The sequence below is a fragment of the Phoca vitulina genome, unplaced genomic scaffold (genome assembly GCF_004348235.1).
Source record: "Phoca vitulina isolate PV1807 unplaced genomic scaffold, GSC_HSeal_1.0 scaffold8, whole genome shotgun sequence".
Lineage (NCBI taxonomy): Eukaryota > Metazoa > Chordata > Mammalia > Carnivora > Phocidae > Phoca > Phoca vitulina.
In genome coordinates this window covers 14,628,789-14,637,912 of record NW_022589711.1, presented here as the reverse complement: position 1 = coordinate 14,637,912, position 9,124 = coordinate 14,628,789, and the positions used below count along the sequence as shown (strand labels likewise).

The 9,124-nt window shown below is 34.5% G+C and overlaps 1 pseudogene; it reads left to right on the top strand.

Annotated features, from left to right (window-relative positions):
• Positions 1–4,067: 4,067 nt before the first annotated feature.
• LOC116633634 lies at positions 4,068–6,784 on the top strand (annotated as a pseudogene).
• The last annotated feature ends 2,340 nt before the right edge of the window (positions 6,785–9,124 follow it).

Here is a 9,124-nt window from a genome sequence, read left to right as displayed (position 1 = left end):
TTTATTGTATTATTAGCATCACACAAGAATATAAGTAGAATGGCTCATAAATTTCTTAGGCAGTGGGTTTTTTACTTTTTACCTTGAATGCCTTTGGCATTCAGTTGAGACTAATTTCTCCTCATGAAAGTCTCCAGGAGCAAAGGAGAAATGAAGTGTAATTTGTTCTTGATCCCTTGAGCTCTCAGAAGCTCTCCAAGGAATGTGGAAATAAAACTTTAAAATTTTTCTTAAATTTTACTGCACCTTGGTTTTAATTCTATAAAATGCTTATGGGTATATCTTAAATTCTAGCTTTTGTATAGACAAGAAATGATAAATCAAGTTTTTGATATGTTCATGCCAAATATGCATGAGGTATATGTTTTGGTCAACAAGGATATATGGCTTAACTTTTAGCCATGTTTTCTGAGTCTTAACTAGGGGTTAGAATGTCTTGTTCTGGACACATTGACATTTTGATAAATTATCATATTGGATGTTAAATTAATAACGTTGAAACCGTCATTAAAAAGGGTCGCTGAAATTAAAAGACTTGCTATGGTGAGCGCTGTGAATTGTGTAAGACTGTGAATCACAGACCTGTACCTCTGAAACAAATAATACATTATATGTTTAAAAAAAAAAAAAAAGAAGATAGCAGGAAGGGAAAAATGAAGGGGGGGAAATCGGAGGGGGAGATGAACCATGAGAAACTACGGACTCTGAGAAACAAACTGAGGGTTCTAGAGGAGACAGGGTGGGGATGGGTTAGCCTGGTGATGGGTATTAAAGAGGGCACGTACTGCATGGAGCACTGGGTGTTATATGTAAATAATGAATCATGGAACACTACATCAAAAACTAATGATGTAACGTATGGTGATTAACATAACATAATAAAATAAAAAAATAAATGGACAATAACATAATAAAATAAAAAAAATAAATGGACAATAGGTACATAAAAAAAGAAATTAAAAGACTTTAAAAAATTTAATTATAAAGCAAGCTCTTCCTGTTAAAAAGCTGACCAATATTGAGCAAATAGTAAAATTTCTCAAGGCCCCTGTTTTCTTATGTAAAAAATAAGAATAATGAAATACCTATTAATTTCTGAGCCTTACATATAATGATATTCTTTCATTCAAAATCAGGAAAAACTTTGAAGAGAGAAACATATCTTTCACTGTTCTTATTTTTAAAACTAAATCGGTTTTTTTCTGTTACCTTTTGTGAGATTTATTTATGACTTTTTAAACAGGCAGGTATTATTTTATCTTTTTCCTTAGCATTCTAAAAGTATCTCTGTCTGCTCCCCATGCCCACGCTCGCATCCAGTTATTTGCAAGAATCATCATCAATGAGCCATTATGTCAAGATTAACCAGTACTGTTCTTAAAAGAGGGAGAAGAGCAAAAAGCACACATAGTATTGAAATGCTTTTATGTTAAGGCTCTGCTTTTGAAGCTGAGCTACATACTCTTGCCTACTCAATTCTTTTTGTTTTAAATGAAACTTCCGGTTCCCTTACCAGATGAAATCTCTTCTACCATTGCTAAATGTCTTGTATATATTTGGGGGAGGGAGGAGGACACATCTTATGATCATTTCTTCTTATTTGGTTCTTTAGTTATTTTATTTTGCAATAGGTCAATGACTGTTGGCTTTTGATTCTCACTTGTCGGGCATGTCTTGAAAATAGTTGCAGGTTCTGGCAGCTGGTGAACACAGGCTTCAATCCCAGTTCTGCTACTTACAAGCTGTGTGCCACTTGGCAAGTCTCTTAAAAAATCTCTGGCCCTTAATTTAGTCTTTATTAAGTGATTATAGCAATTCCAAAATACCCAGGATTGCTGTAAGGATTGTACTAGATACTATACATGAAATTGTATATACCCTAGTAGGTAGTCCACAAATATTAAGACAGAAAAGGAGAAAGATACCATTTTTCCTAGTCCCAGATTTTTGGCAGATTTTTGGCAGATTTTCTTAAGCACTATAATCCATCAAGTTGCAAACCACTAAACTTTTGTTAAATGTTTATTTATCTATATCAAATTTAAAAGACCTAAATGCACTAGGCCACATACTCTGTGATGAATCAATTATAAAGTTGGAAATTAATTTCTAATTAAAATTAAGTTAATTTCTAATTAAAAAATTTTAAATGTCCAGTTAAAATTCTCCCAGAGCAGACTTTTTCCCTCTGATATAGCTCCACTCCTCATTTACTGATTTTATCACCACGGGAATAAAGTCCTACTCCACTACTCACTACTCCACTACTGTTTGTCATTAATGTAAAAGGACTCACATTTTTATGAAGGCCAGTTTTACCTGCCCCCTCCCCACCCCATACACTGGCTTCTCAGCAATGGAGTAGTGTCAGCTAGTCCACTTGGTGCCGTCACTAAGAGCAGCAAGAGTAACACAGCTGGACTGTGCCAGGGGCTCTCAATGATTTAATGACATACTGGCTTGACCACTAGATTGCTGTTTGGTTTGCCACCCATACCACTCATCATGATTGACGATGTCCATATGGATTTATGTCTCTTTTAAACCTTTCTAGACCTAAGAAATTCTCAGGATATTACTTTTTTTTTAGTACATGAAAAATTAAATTGATATAATTGAATGTTATCCAAACTATTACTTAAAGCTTTCTGAATTTTCGGATATTTAGTCCATATTAATCAAATAAGGACCAAACGATAGGATTATGGATTGTCTTATGCTGAAAAGATAATGTAATTTTATTTTTTAATTTTTTTTAAAGATTTTATTTATTTATTTGCTAGAGAGAGAACGCGTGGGTGAGAGTGAGCGAGAGTACAAGCAGGGGGAAGCTGAAGGCAGAGGGAGAAGCAGGCTCCCTGCTGGGCAAGGACCCCCCGATGCCGGACTCAATCCCAGGACCCTGGGGTCATGACCTGAGCCGAAGGCAGCTGCTTAACCGACTGAGCCACCCAGAAGTCCCAAGATAATGTAATTTTATTTTTATTTATTTTTTTGTTCTTTTTTTTAAGATTTTATTTATTTTTTGACAGAGAGAGACACAGTGAGAGAGGGAACACAAGCAGGGGGAGTGGGAGAGGGAGAAGCAGGCTTCCCGCGGAGCAGGGAGCCCCATGCAAGACTCGATCCCAGGATGCTGGGATCATGACCTGAGCCGAAGGTAGCCGCTTAACGACTGAGCCACCCAGGCACCCCAAGATAATGTAATTTTAAAATACTAGGGTTACATATGGAATTGCCTGTTGGATTAATCATTTACCACCACACAATAGTTCAGATTTGTATATATGTCTCAGATATGCATATCCTATGAGACATTACCGCTTATTAAATTTGAAAGCTGCATAAAAACCTAAGGGGAAAGTAACTGTAAAGAAAAAAACAAATTTGTAGAGACTTGGAACCTTCAGGATATGACAAATCTATCTATAGAGAATTTGTAAACAATATGTAAGGACATTTCCCAAAAATAGATAGACTATAGAAATATATTGAATACAAAGTAAGGATTATATTGAGTTTCCAGGAATAAAATTCTGGGTTTCCTAAAATCTAAAAAACAAACAAAAAATTATAAAATAAAGATTCTAGGGTTTTAAAATTTATTTTCAGAAATCTCAGTGATTTTAAATTAATACAAGGATAGAATCACCAATAACATCCTCACCACTATAAAATTAAAGAATTAAAATTAAAATTAAAGATTAAAATTAATTACTAAAATTAAAGATTAAAATTAATTACTTCCAAGTGTAAAAATCTATATTATCTAATAAGTTCTACTTCAGTTTTGAATATGACTATGTTAGACACTATTAAATGGTTATCAAAAATCATGTTTCAATTTTCTCATCTCACTTCCATTATGAGGCTGGAAAAGCTAAGTATGCATGTTGTCAATCACCATTTTCAGGTAGCAGTTGCTATATAACACAGTAAGGAGTTATGTGACATAAGTGGAAGTTTGCTGAGGAGATTCTGGGGAAAGGGTCTTCTTGATAAAGGAAGTTTCTTTTTGTCTTAAATGATGGTTCCAAAGCTTGAAGTCTCAGGACCATTTTGTGACCATGAGAGACAGGTAAGGAAATCATCTCAAATTTTGAGCTACTGAACTAACATCAGTAGCTACCTACCTTTACTTCTTTTGTTATATTAAGAGAGTAATAAACCTCTAGTTTTTTTTTAAACCAGTGTGAGTCTGGCTTTCGATTATCTACTGCTGAAAAAAAAAATTATGATTGCTGAATCCATTTATAACTGTGATAAATAAGTATTACTAATTGTGAATACATTACATTTATAATGAACATAAATTGAAAACCCATCCTACTTGAATTGTCAACTTGAAATAATAAAATGTTATGAAAGTTCTCCAAGGAACCCAAGGGATCTCCAGATACCACAAAACAGGTGTTGTGGGTACGTGGAAAGAACAAGAAGAATAATAGGTTATTCTGATTTCAGCTTGAATATCTCTATTTTTATTTATCAGGTTTTCATGTTAGTGTTCTTTTGAAAAAAAGAGTTCTTTGGCTAAAATTTTTCTGAAAGCCACTAGTGAAAAGAAAATGTTAGACTCTGTTGAAAATCCTGAGTTCCCACCCCACTCTGACTTTATAACTTCTTAGTAATATCACTTTTGATAAGATAATTGTTAAATCTTTAAATATTCAGACATATCTCACATATTTTTACACGAAAACCTTCATCTAAAACTTTGCTGAATCTCACAGAAATATTTGTGGCAATGACTGACAAAATTTTAAGCACTACTTCATTATATTATTTTTGAAGATGTTTCTGTATGTGTACAGGATTTAAAATGTGACTGGTGAGTTGCCTAATATTTCTCTTTTTTTTTTTAAGATTTTATTTATTTATTTGACAGAGAGAGACACAGTGAGAGAGGGAACACAAGTGTGGGAAGTGGGAGAGGGAGAAGCAGGTTTCCCGCCAAGCAGGGAGCCTGATGCGGGGCTCGATCCCAGGACCCTGGGATCATGACCTGAGCCCAAGGCAGACGCTTAATGACTGAGCCACCCAGGTGCCCCTAATATTTCTAATATGTGATTACTCATTGAAGTAGGATTGCAGACAAACAGAAATGTCAACAAATGGATATTTTTGCACAAAAACATCTACCTCACATATAAACTGAAAACTGCATACAGTGGATGATTCTCTATCTCAATGGGAGGATAATATAGTGAGACAATTTGACAAAGTAATATTTTCTGTATATCTTTGTTTTAATAAAAATTTAATGTATTTTTATGTTCGCATGATACTAGTATCCTTAAACTCTTAAATATCAAAATTAGAAAGGTCAGAAATAGTGAATATATATGAAAATAACGAAAAATTTTCTATTTGAACACTAAAAATATCCAATTGCCCCTCATACACTTTACATGAACCTTATAGGGGTGTGAAATTCAAAACAATCTTTTTCATGTAATCAGTTTTAAAATCCTTCTTTAAATTACTTCATGTAAATTTTAAGCTAAAATTAAGTTGAAAAGTGTAGGAATATATAAAATTACCATAGAAACTCAAAATTTTTAAAAGGAAATCTTTAGCAAGAAAAATTTTTATTTCCCTAGAGAAACAGAAAATATTTCCCCAAGAAAAAATAATACTTATGCTATTACCACTAATTCTCATAGTAGGAAAGAGATGAAAGTGGGTGAGTGCCTGATCCTTCCAAAATAATTTACCTTGGAATTATGACTGGAGGAATAGTTTTAGCTTCAAGATGATTTATAATTTAGAGCTCACTAAATATGGGAAAGTACCAAACTTGACATTTAAATGGTCAAGAATTGCATTAGATGAAACCTACCCAAAAACTCTCCATGAATTCTTAGTTTCTTTGTGTCTGTGCCAATTCCTCATAATGGCTTCTCCCACTCCCCCTCCTTTTCCTCCTCTTCTTCCTCCTCCTCCTTCTTTTTTCTTAATAGTGTATGACATCTAAAGTCTTTAAGCAATCAAGTTTCCCATAGCTACAGTTTATCTGTCACTCCTTATGGGCCCTTCCAGTCAGCAATCACACTAGTCTGCCTTGGCATTGCTATATTGAGTAATTGTGTAACAGGCAGGATCTTGAAGAAGATCCTGAAATTTCCTTAGCGGACTATTGGAAGTGTACTTCATACAATGAAAGGAATCCTCCTCTTCTACCTCATGGCAACAGATGTTGAGCCCTTCATGGGAATTGGCTTCCTGAAGATAAAAGGAAGATAAAGGGAAAGATAAAAGGAAAATGCCTGAGAAAGACACACTAGAAAGCTGAACACAAGTAAAAGAGGGCTTTGATGTCCCTGATTGTAAAAAAAAAAAAAAAAATACAGTGAATGATTCCAGAGAATCATGTGCTGAAGAAAATGATGATGAAATCACACAAGCTTCCCAATCCCAAAAAAGTGAGGACTATTCTGTCATCAACTTCTAACAGCATCATTTATAGCAGCCAAGAAGACATCAAAGAGTTTGAGAGGGAAGAAACACAAGACAAAGAAAAAATCGTGGAATCTAGTTTTCCCCTAGTGCTGTTGAACCTTGTGTGATTTGCCAAGGTCAACCTAAATATGGTTGTATTGTTCAAGGCAAAACATGACATGTTATGGCCTGCTTTACATGTGAAAAGAAGCTAAAGAAAAGGAATAAGCCCTGCCCAGTGTGTAGGCAACCAATTCAAATGATTGTGCTCTTATTTCCATTAGTGGACATGCCTATAAAAGTAGAATTCTATATTTCTAACTATATAACCCTAAAAATTTAGACAACCGAAATTATTTTTTTTACACTTATCAAAGCAAGAAAGTACCCCAGTACATGTAGATTTCTACTCTGTAGTGTTAATTTACCTGCTTTGGGAGGGGGAATAGTAAATATTTCCCTTTAGAAAAATTTCACTTTTGTTTATATTTTATATTTGGATTTTAATGTAATTTAAATTAAATTGTAATTTAAATTGGATAAGCTTATATTTAAGCTTATCCTTAACCCATATTGGTATGCAGTGATTATGCTACTTACAAAACATTCAAATCTGCAAATAGTTTCATTCACCATGCCTATGCATTAAATTGTCTAAATTTTTAGTTTTAATATACATATATTATTTATTGATTTACAAATAAAAATATTAAATGTTCGATTTAAAAAAATCTGTAATTACATTTAGAATAATTACTTCTAAAAATGACCTGATTCATGATCCTGGGGTCCTGGGATCAAGTCCTGCATCAGGCTCCTTGCTCAGCAGGTAGTTTGTTTCTCCCTTTCCCTCTGCTGCTGCTTCTCTCTCTCTCTGTCAAATAAATAAACAAAATCTTTAAAAAAATAAAAATAAATAAATAAATAAAAGTGACCTGATAATTGAATGAACAGTCTCCACAACAGAAAAGAAAAGGGCAGCATCAAGAGGGGAGAAAGGAAGAGCCATGGACTTGTCAAGAAAAAAAACACAAAAACAAAACACCACACTCATGGTGAGTCCCAATCAGGAGGGGTATAAAAGGTATGGAACCTTTTACTGAGGAGTGAGAGATTCCAACCTCACATCAGAGATGCCAACTCTTAGATCCTTCACAGGAGAGACCAGTCCCCAAACCATCAGGCTTTAAAAATCAACAGAGGGGCACTTGGGTGGCTCAGTCAGTTGAGCATCCAACTTTGGATTTCAGCTCAGGTCATGATCTCAAGGTCATGGGATCAAGCCCCATGTCAGGCTCCGCACTCAGCAGGGAGTCTGCTTGAGATTCTCTTTCTCCATCCCTCTCTGCCTCTCCTCCTTGGTTTTCTCTCTCTCTCTCTCTCTCTCTCTCTCTCAAATAAATAAATAAATAAATAAATAAAAACTAACATGGTTTATGTTCAGGAAAGCAAAAAACTGTAGAGCATGGAGAACTTACTCGTAAAGGGCTGCTGTGCAGATTACTCAATTTAGAAGCCAGCAATTTAGAAGCCAATAAAAAAAAGATCAATTTGAAAAGGACATAGACCATATGTAGAAAAGACCCATTTACTAACTTTAAAGCATCTACCAGGGAGGTGGAAGCAATAGGAACCCTCCCCAGGGACTTCTCAGTCTGGTGGGAGCCATTTTTGAGGTCTCAATCTACTTTACGCTAATGGGCACTATTTTGGAATTCTCCCTCCAATTTGCTAGTACCAGTGGGTATGCCCTGCTGAGAACTCAAACCTTCAATATGCCATAATGGTCATGGATCCAACCCACAGATGAACTGGGGGCAATCATCATATGAGACAATCTCACAGCTAACATTATACTCAGTGGGGAAAATCTGAACGTTTTTTCTCTAAGAACAGTAACAAGACAAAGATGCCCACTCTCCCCACTTTTATTCAGCATAGTATTGAAAGTCCTAGCTACAACAATTAAGCAAGGGTAAAAAATCCAATGGTATCCAAATCAGAAAGGAAGAAGTAAAACTGTTACTATTTGCAAATGATATATTATATTTAAAAAATTCTAAAGAATCCACCAAAAAACTGCTACAACTAAGAAATTGAGAAATTCTACAACAGAGAAATTAAGAAAACAATCCATTTACAATTGCATCAAAAAGAATAAAATACTTAGGAATAAATTTAACCAAGGAAGTGAAAGACTTGTATAATAAAAACTGTAAGACACTGATGAAAGAAATTGAATAAGACACAAATAAATGGAAAGATATTTCATGTTCATGGATTGGAAGAATCAATATTGTTAAAATGTCCATATACCCAAAGCACTCTACAGAATAAATGTCATACTTAACAAAATTCCCAATGGCATACTTCATAGAACTAGAACAAATAATTCTAAAATTTGTATGGAACCACAAAAAACTCCAAATAGATCAAAGTAATCTTGAAAAAGAAGAACAAAGCTGGAGGCATCACACTCCCTGAATTCACACTATACTACAAAGCTATATTAACCAAAACAATATGGTATTTGTACCAAAACAGACACACAGCTCAATGGAACAGAATTTAGAGTCCAGAGTTAAACCCCTACGTATATGGATATATGGATATCACAAAGGAGCCAAGAACATACGAAGGAGAAATGATGGTTTCTTCAATAAATGGTGCTAAGAAAATTGGA